The sequence below is a fragment of the Convolutriloba macropyga genome, chromosome 4 (genome assembly GCF_964194025.1).
Source record: "Convolutriloba macropyga chromosome 4, txConMacr16.3, whole genome shotgun sequence".
NCBI lineage: Eukaryota > Metazoa > Xenacoelomorpha > Acoela > Convolutidae > Convolutriloba > Convolutriloba macropyga.
This window is the reverse complement of record NC_134471.1, coordinates 82,508,563-82,519,438: the sequence shown is the minus strand read 5'-3', so window position 1 is coordinate 82,519,438 and position 10,876 is coordinate 82,508,563.

Sequence of the window (10,876 nt, the reverse complement as noted above, 5' to 3'; positions counted from 1 at the left end):
TGATTTGAGTAAGTCCTTCACTATATTGAAAAACACTTTTTGTTAAACTGTTTAAAGATAGTATTTTGAGTGCGAAATCTGACAACGTGTTAAGTTCTTCTATCTCAGACCACTTATAACGATAATTCCTTCTGCTTTAGAACCTATTTGGACTTTCCCACTCCTACTTAGGCGCTCAATTGATTTGAGTAAGTCCTTCACTATATTGAAAAACACTTTTTGTTAAACTGTTTAAAGATAGTATTTTGAGTGCGAAATCTGACAACGTGTTAAGTTCTTCTATCTCAGAACCCTTAGAACGATAATTCTTTCTGCTTTAGAACCTATTTAGACTTTCCCACTCCTACTCAGGCGCTCAATTGATTTGAATAAGTCCTTCACTATATTGAAAAACACTTTTTGTTAAACTGTATAAAGATAGTATTTTGAGTGCGAAATCTGACAACGTGTTAAGTTCTTCTATCTCAGACCACTTATAACCATAATTCCTTCTGCTTTAGAACCTATTTGGACTTTCCCACTCCTACTTAGGCGCTCAATTGATTTGAGTAAATCCTTCACTATATTGAAAAACACTTTTTGTTGAACTGTTTAAAGATAGTATTTTGAGTGCGAAATCTGACAACGTGTTAAGTTCTTCTATCTCAGATCACTTAGAACGATAAATCCTTCTGCTTTAGAACCTATTTGGACTTTCCCACTCCTACTTAGGCGCTCAATTGATTTGAGTAAGTCCTTCACTATATTGAAAAACACTTTGTTAAACTGTATAAATATAGTATATTGAGTGCCAAATCTGACAACGTGTTAAGTTCTTCTATCTCAGACCACTTAAAACAATAATTCCTTCTGCTTTAGAACCTATTTGGACTTTCCCACTCCTACTTAGGCGCTCAATTGATTTGAGTAAGTCCTTCACTATATTGAAAAACACTTTTTGTTAAACTGTTTAAAGATAGTATTTTGAGTGCGAAATCTGACAACGTGTTAAGTTCTTCTATCTCAGACCACTTAGAACGATAATTCCTTCTGCTTTAGAACCTATTTGGACTTTCCCACTCCTACTTAGGCGCTCAATTGATTTGAGTAAGTCCTTCACTATATTGAAAAACACTTTTTGTTAAACTGTTTAAAGATAGTATTTTGAGTGCGAAATCTGACAACGTGTTAAGTTCTTCTATCTCAGACCACTTAGAACAATAATTCCTTCTGCTTTAGAACCTAATTGGACTTCCCACTCCTACTTAGGCGCTCAATTGATTTGAGTAAATCCTTCACTATATTGAAAAACACTTTTTGTTGAACTGTTTAAAGATAGTATTTTGAGTGCGAAATCTGACAACGTGTTAAGTTCTTCTATCTCAGATCACTTAGAACGATAATTCCTTCTGCTTTAGAACCTATTTGGACTTTCCCACTCCTACTTAGGTGCTCAATTGATTTGAGTAAGTCCTTCACTATATTGAAAAACACTTTTTGTTAAACTGTTTAAAGATAGTATTTTGAGTGCGAAATCTGACAACGTGTTAAGTTCTTCTATCTCAGAACACTTAGAACGATAATTCTTTCTGCTTTAGAACCTATTTGGACTTTCCCACTCCTACTCAGGCGCTCAATTGATTTGAATAAGTCCTTCACTATATTGAAAAACACTTTTTGTTAAACTGTATAAAGATAGTATTTTGAGTGCGAAATCTGACAACGTGTTAAGTTCTTCTATCTCAGACCACTTATAACAATAATTCCGTCTGCTTAAGAACCTATTTGGACTTTCCCACTCCTACTTAGGCGCTCAATTGATTTGAGTAAATCCTTCACTATATTGAAAAACACTTTTTGTTGAACTGTTTAAAGATAGTATTTTGAGTGCGAAATCTGACAACGTGTTAAGTTCTTCTATCTCAGATCACTTAGAACGATAAATCCTTCTGCTTTAGAACCTATTTGGACTTTCCCACTCCTACTTAGGCGCTCAATTGATTTGAGTAAGTCCTTCACTATATTGAAAAACACTTTGTTAAACTGTATAAATATAGTATATTGAGTGCGAAATCTGACAACGTGTTAAGTTCTTCTATCTCAGACCACTTAGAACAATAATTCCTTCTGCTTTAGAACCTATTTGGACTTTCCCACTCCTACTTAGGCGCTCAATTGATTTGAGTAAGTCCTTCACTATATTGAAAAACACTTTTTGTTAAACTGTTTAAAGATAGTATTTTGAGTGCGAAATCTGACAACGTGTTAAGTTCTTCTATCTCAGACCACTTAGAACGATAATTCCCTCTGCTTTAGAACCTATTTGGACTTTCCCACTCCTACTTAGGCGCTCAATTGATTTGAGTAAGTCCTTCACTATATTGAAAAACACTTTTTGTTAAACTGTTTAAAGATAGTATTTTGAGTGCGAAATCTGACAACGTGTTAAGTTCTTCTATCTCAGACCACTTAGAACAATAATTCCTTCTGCTTTAGAACCTAATTGGACTTTCCCACTCCTACTTAGGCGCTCAATTGATTTGAGTAAATCCCTCACTATATTGAAAAACACTTTTTGTTGAACTGTTTAAAGATAGTATTTTGAGTGCGAAATCTGACAACGTGTTAAGTTCTTCTATCTCAGATCACTTAGAACGATAATTCCTTCTGCTTTAGAACCTATTTGGACGTTCCCACTCCTACTTAGGTGCTCAATTGATTTGAGTAAGTCCTTCACTATATTGAAAAACACTTTGTTAAACTGTATAAATATAGTATATTGAGTGCGAAATCTGACAACGTGTTAAGTTCTTCTATCTCAGACCACTTAGAACAATAATTCCTTCTGCTTTAGAACCTGTTTGGACTTTCCCACTCCTACTTAGGCGCTCAATTGATTTGAGTAAGTCCTTCACTATATTGAAAAACACTTTTTGTTAAACTGTTTAAAGATAGTATTTTGAGTGCGAAATCTGACAACGTGTTAAGTTCTTCTATCTCAGACCACTTATTACGATAATTCCTTCTGCTTTAGAACCTATTTGGACTTTCCCACTCCTACTTAGGCGCTCAATTGATTTGAGTAAGTCCTTCACTATATTGAAAAACACTTTTTGTTAAACTGTTTAAAGATAGTATTTTGAGTGCGAAATCTGACAACGTGTTAAGTTCTTCTATCTCAGAACACTTAGAACGATAATTCTTTCTGCTTTAGAACCTATTTGGACTTTCCCACTCCTACTCAGGCGCTCAATTGATTTGAATAAGTCCTTCACTATATTGAAAAACACTTTTTTTTAAACTGTATAAAGATAGTATTTTGAGTGCGAAATCTGACAACGTGTTAAGTTCTTCTATCTCAGACCACTTAGAACAATAATTCCTTCTGCTTTAGAACCTATTTGGACTTTCCCACTCCTACTTAGGCGCTCAATTGATTTGAGTAAGTCCTTCACTATATTGAAAAACACTTTTTGTTAAACTGTTTAAAGATAGTATTTTGAGTGCGAAATCTGACAACGTGTTAAGTTCTTCTATCTCAGACCACCTAGAACGATAATTCCCTCTGCTTTAGAACCTATTTGGACTTTCCCACTCCTACTTAGGCGCTCAATTGATTTGAGTAAATCCCTCACTATATTGAAAAACACTTTTTGTTGAACTGTTTAAAGATAGTATTTTGAGTGCGAAATCTGACAACGTGTTAAGTTCTTCTATCTCAGATCACTTAGAACGATAATTCCTTCTGCTTTAGAACCTATTTGGACGTTCCCACTCCTACTTAGGTGCTCAATTGATTTGAGTAAGTCCTTCACTATATTGAAAAACACTTTGTTAAACTGTATAAATATAGTATATTGAGTGCGAAATCTGACAACGTGTTAAGTTCTTCTATCTCAGACCACTTAGAACAATAATTCCTTCTGCTTTAGAACCTATTTGGACTTTCCCACTCCTACTTAGGCGCTCAATTGATTTGAGTAAGTCCTTCACTATATTGAAAAACACTTTTTGTTAAACTGTTTAAAGATAGTATTTTGAGTGCGAAATCTGACAACGTGTTAAGTTCTTCTATCTCAGACCACTTATTACGATAATTCCTTCTGCTTTAGAACCTATTTGGACTTTCCCACTCCTACTTAGGCGCTCAATTGATTTGAGTAAGTCCTTCACTATATTGAAAAACACTTTTTGTTAAACTGTTTAAAGATAGTATTTTGAGTGCGAAATCTGACAACGTGTTAAGTTCTTCTATCTCAGAACACTTAGAACGATAATTCTTTCTGCTTTAGAACCTATTTGGACTTTCCCACTCCTACTCAGGCGCTCAATTGATTTGAATGAGTCCTTCACTATATTGAAAAACACTTTTTGTTAAACTGTATAAAGATAGTATTTTGAGTGCGAAATCTGACAACGTGTTAAGTTCTTCTATCTCAGACCACTTATAACCATAATTCCTTCTGCTTTAGAACCTATTTGGACTTTCCCACTCCTACTCAGGCGCTCAATTGATTTGAATAAGTCCTTCACTATATTGAAAAACACTTTTTGTTAAACTGTTTAAAGATAGTATTTTGAGTGCGAAATCTGACAACGTGTTAAGTTCTTCTATCTCAGAACACTTAGAACGATAATTCTTTCTGCTTTAGAACCTATTTGGACTTTCCCACTCCTACTTAGGTGCTCAATTGATTTGAGTAAGTCCTTCACTATATTGAAAAACACTTTGTTAAACTGTATAAATATAGTATATTGAGTGCGAAATCTGACAACGTGTTAAGTTCTTCTATCTCAGACCACTTAGAACAATAATTCCTTCTGCTTTAGAACCTATTTGGACTTTCCCACTCCTACTTAGACGCTCAATTGATTTGAGTAAGTCCTTCACTATATTGAAAAACACTTTTTGTTAAACTGTTTAAAGATAGTATTTTGAGTGCGAAATCTGACAACGTGTTAAGTTCTTCTATCTCAGACCACTTATAACGATAATTCCTTCTGCTTTAGAACCTATTTGGACTTTCCCACTCCTACTTAGGCGCTCAATTGATTTGAGTAAGTCCTTCACTATATTGAAAAACACTTTTTGTTAAACTGTTTAAAGATAGTATTTTGAAAGCGAAATCTGACAACGTGTTAAGTTCTTCTATCTCAGAACACTTAGAACGATAATTCTTTCTGCTTTAGAACCTATTTGGACTTTCCCACTCCTACTCAGGCGCTCAATTGATTTGAATAAGTCCTTCACTATATTGAAAAACACTTTTTGTTAAACTGTATAAAGATAGTATTTTGAGTGCGAAATCTGACAACGTGTTAAGTTCTTCTATCTCAGACCACTTATAACCATAATTCCTTCTGCTTTAGAACCTATTTGGATTTTCCCACACCTACTTAGGCGCTCAATTGATTTGAGTAAATTCTTCACTATATTGAAAAACACTTTTTGTTGAACTGTTTAAAGATAGTATTTTGAGTGCGAAATCTGACAACGTGTTAAGTTCTTCTATCTCAGATCACTTAGAACGATAAATCCTTCTGCTTTAGAACCTATTTGGACTTTCCCACTCCTACTTAGGCGCTCAATTGATTTGAGTAAGTCCTTCACTATATTGAAAAACACTTTGTTAAACTGTATAAATATAGTATATTGAGTGCGAAATCTGACAACGTGTTAAGTTCTTCTATCTCAGACCACTTAAAACAATAATTCCTTCTGCTTTAGAACCTATTTGGACTTTCCCACTCCTACTTAGGCGCTCAATTGATTTGAGTAAGTCCTTCACTATATTGAAAAACACTTTTTGTTAAACTGTTTAAAGATAGTATTTTGAGTGCGAAATCTGACAACGTGTTAAGTTCTTCTATCTCAGACCACTTAGAACGATAATTCCTTCTGCTTTAGAACCTATTTGGACTTTCCCACTCCTACTTAGGCGCTCAATTGATTTGAGTAAGTCCTTCACTATATTGAAAAACACTTTTTGTTAAACTGTTTAAAGATAGTATTTTGAGTGCGAAATCTGACAACGTGTTAAGTTCTTCTATCTCAGACCACTTAGAACAATAATTCCTTCTGCTTTAGAACCTAATTGGACTTTCCCACTCCTACTTAGGCGCTCAATTGATTTGAGTAAATCCTTCACTATATTGAAAAACACTTTTTGTTGAACTGTTTAAAGATAGTATTTTGAGTGCGAAATCTGACAACGTGTTAAGTTCTTCTATCTCAGATCACTTAGAACGATAATTCCTTCTGCTTTAGAACCTATTTGGACTTTCCCACTCCTACTTAGGTGCTCAATTGATTTGAGTAAGTCCTTCACTATATTGAAAAACACTTTGTTAAACTGTATAAATATAGTATATTGAGTGCGAAATCTGACAACGTGTTAAGTTCTTCTATCTCAGACCACTTAGAACAATAATTCCTTCTGCTTTAGAACCTATTTGGACTTTCCCACTCCTACTTAGGCGCTCAATTGATTTGAGTAAGTCCTTCACTATATTGAAAAACACTTTTTGTTAAACTGTTTAAAGATAGTATTTTGAGTGCGAAATCTGACAACGTGTTAAGTTCTTCTATCTCAGACCACTTATAACGATAATTCCTTCTGCTTTAGAACCTATTTGGACTTTCCCACTCCTACTTAGGCGCTCAATTGATTTGAGTAAGTCCTTCACTATATTGAAAAACACTTTTTGTTAAACTGTTTAAAGATAGTATTTTGAGTGCGAAATCTGACAACGTGTTAAGTTCTTCTATCTCAGAACACTTAGAACGATAATTCTTTCTGCTTTAGAACCTATTTGGACTTTCCCACTCCTACTCAGGCGCTCAATTGATTTGAATAAGTCCTTCACTATATTGAAAAACACTTTTTGTTAAACTGTATAAAGATAGTATTTTGAGTGCGAAATCTGACAACGTGTTAAGTTCTTCTATCTCAGACCACTTATAACCATAATTCCTTCTGCTTTAGAACCTATTTGGACTTTCCCACACCTACTTAGGCGCTCAATTGATTTGAGTAAATCCTTCACTATATTGAAAAACACTTTTTGTTGAACTGTTTAAAGATAGTATTTTGAGTGCGAAATCTGACAACGTGTTAAGTTCTTCTATCTCAGATCACTTAGAACGATAAATCCTTCTGCTTTAGAACCTATTTGGACTTTCCCACTCCTACTTAGGCGCTCAATTGATTTGAGTAAGTCCTTCACTATATTGAAAAACACTTTGTTAAACTGTATAAATATAGTATATTGAGTGCGAAATCTGACAACGTGTTAAGTTCTTCTATCTCACACCACTTAAAACAATAATTCCTTCTGCTTTAGAACCTATTTGGACTTTCCCACTCCTACTTAGGCGCTCAATTGATTTGAGTAAGTCCTTCACTATATTGAAAAACACTTTTTGTTAAACTGTTTAAAGATAGTATTTTGAGTGCGAAATCTGACAACGTGTTAAGTTCTTCTATCTCAGACCACTTAGAACGATAATTCCTTCTGCTTTAGAACCTATTTGGACTTTCCCACTCCTACTTAGGCGCTCAATTGATTTGAGTAAGTCCTTCACTATATTGAAAAACACTTTTTGTTAAACTGTTTAAAGATAGTATTTTGAGTGCGAAATCTGACAACGTGTTAAGTTCTTCTATCTCAGACCACTTAGAACAATAATTCCTTCTGCTTTAGAACCTAATTGGACTTTCCCACTCCTACTTAGGCGCTCAATTGATTTGAGTAAATCCTTCACTATATTGAAAAACACTTTTTCTTGAACTGTTTAAAGATAGTATTTTGAGTGCGAAATCTGACAACGTGTTAAGTTCTTCTATCTCAGATCACTTAGAACGATAATTCCTTCTGCTTTAGAACCTATTTGGACTTTCCCACTCCTACTTAGGTGCTCAATTGATTTGAGTAAGTCCTTCACTATATTGAAAAACACTTTGTTAAACTGTATAAATATAGTATATTGAGTGCGAAATCTGACAACGTGTTAAGTTCTTCTATCTCAGACCACTTAGAACAATAATTCCTTCTGCTTTAGAACCTATTTGGACTTTCCCACTCCTACTTAGGCGCTCAATTGATTTGAGTAAGTCCTTCACTATATTGAAAAACACTTTTTGTTAAACTGTTTAAAGATAGTATTTTGAGTGCGAAATCTGACAACGTGTTAAGTTCTTCTATCTCAGACCACTTAGAACGATAATTCCTTCTGCTTTAGAACCTATTTGGACTTTCCCACTCCTACTTAGGCGCTCAATTGATTTGAGTAAGTCCTTCACTATATTGAAAAACACTTTTTGTTAAACTGTTTAAAGATAGTATTTTGAGTGCGAAATCTGACAACGTGTTAAGTTCTTCTATCTCAGACCACTTAGAACAATAATTCCTTCTGCTTTAGAACCTAATTGTACTTTCCCACTCCTACTTAGGCGCTCAATTGATTTGAGTAAATCCTTCACTATATTGAAAAACACTTTTTGTTGAACTGTTTAAAGATAGTATTTTGAGTGCGAAATCTGACAACGTGTTAAGTTCTTCTATCTCAAATCACTTAGAACGATAATTCCTTCTGCTTTAGAACCTATTTGGACTTTCCCACTTCTACTTAGGTGCTCAATTGATTTGAGTAAGTCCTTCACTATATTGAAAAACACTTTGTTAAACTGTATAAATATAGTATATTGAGTGCGAAATCTGACAACGTGTTAAGTTCTTCTATCTCAGACCACTTAGAACGATAAATCCCTCTGCTTTAGAACCTATTTGGACTTTCCCACTCCTACTTAGGCGCTCAATTGATTTGAGTAAGTCCTTCACTATATTGAAAAACACTTTTTGTTAAACTGTTTAAAGATAGTATTTTCAGTGCGAAATCTGACAACGTGTTAAGTTCTTCTATCTCAGACCACTTAGAACGATAAATCCTTCTGCTTGAGAACCTATTTGGACTTTCCCACTCCTACTTAGGCGCTCAATTGATTTGAGTAAGTCCTTCACTATATTGAAAAACACTTTTTGTTAAACTGTTTAAAGATAGTATTTTCAGTGCGAAATCTGACAACGTGTTAAGTTCTTCTATCTCAGACCACTTAGAACAATAATTCCTTCTGCTTTAGAACCTGATTGGACTTTCCCACTCCTACTTAGGTGCTCAATTGATTTGAGTAAGTCCTTCACTATATTGAAAAACACTTTGTTAAACTGTATAAATATAGTATATTGAGTGCGAAATCTGACAACGTGTTAAGTTCTTCTATCTCAGACCACTTAGAACAATAATTCCTTCTGCTTTAGAACCTATTTGAACTTTCCCACTCCTACTTAGGCGCTCAATTGATTTGAGTAAGTCCTTCACTATATTGAAAAACACTTTTTGTTAAACTGTTTAAAGATAGTATTTTGAGTGCGAAATCTGACAACGTGTTAAGTTCTTCTATCTCAGACCACTTAGAACGATAATTCCTTCTGCTTTAGAACCTATTTGGACTTTCCCACTCCTACTTAGGCGCTCAATTGATTTGAGTAAGTCCTTCACTATATTGAAAAACACTTTTTGTTAAACTGTTTAAAGATAATATTTTGAGTGCGAAATCTGACAACGTGTTAAGTTCTTCTATCTCAGACCACTTAGAACAATAATTCCTTCTGCTTTAGAACCTAATTGGACTTTCCCACTCCTACTTAGGCGCTCAATTGATTTGAGTAAATCCTTCACTATATTGAAAAACACTTTTTGTTGAACTGTTTAAAGATAGTATTTTGAGTGCGAAATCTGACAACGTGTTAAGTTCTTCTATCTCAGATCACTTAGAACGATAATTCCTTCTGCTTTAGAACCTATTTGGACTTTCCCACTCCTACTTAGGTGCTCAATTGATTTGAGTAAGTCCTTCACTATATTGAAAAACACTTTGTTAAACTGTATAAATATAGTATATTGAGTGCGAAATCTGACGTGTTAAGTTCTTCTATCTCAGACCACTTAGAACGATAAATCCTTCTGCTTTAGAACCTATTTGGACTTTCCCACTCCTACTTAGGCGCTCAATTGATTTGAGTAAGTCCTTCACTATATTGAAGAACACTTTTTGTTAAACTGTTTAAAGATAGTATTTTGAGTGCGAAATCTGACAACGTGTTAAGTTCTTCTATCTCAGGCCACTTAGAACAATAATTCCTTCTGCTTTAGAACCTATTTGGACTTTCCCACTCCTACTTAGGCGCTCAATTGATTTGAGTAAGTCCTTCACTATATTGAAAAACACTTTTTGTTAAACTGTTTAAAGATAGTATTTTGAGTGCGAAATCTGACAACGTGTTAAGTTCTTCTATCTCAGACCACTTATAACGATAATTCCTTCTGCTTTAGAACCTATTTGGACTTTCCCACTCCCACTTAGGCGCTCAATTGATTTGAGTAAGTCCTTCACTATATTGAAAAACACTTTTTGTTAAACTGTTTAAAGATAGTATTTTGAGTGCGAAATCTGACAACGTGTTAAGTTCTTCTATCTCAGAACACTTAGAACGATAATTCTTTCTGCTTTAGAACCTATTTGGACTTTCCCACTCCTACTTAGGCGCTCAATTGATTTGAGTAAGTCCTTCACTATATTGAAAAACACTTTTTGTTAAAACTGTTTAAAGATAGTATTTTGAGTGCGAAATCTGACAACGTGTTAAGTTCTTCTGTCTCAGACCACTTAGAACGATAATTCCTTCTGCTTTAGAACCTATTTGGACTTTCCCACTCCTACTTAGGCGCTCAATTGATTTGAGTAAGTCCTTCACTATATTGAAAAACACTTTTTGTTAAAACTGTTTAAAGATAGTATTTTGAGTGCGAAATCTGACAACGTGTTAAGTTCTTCTG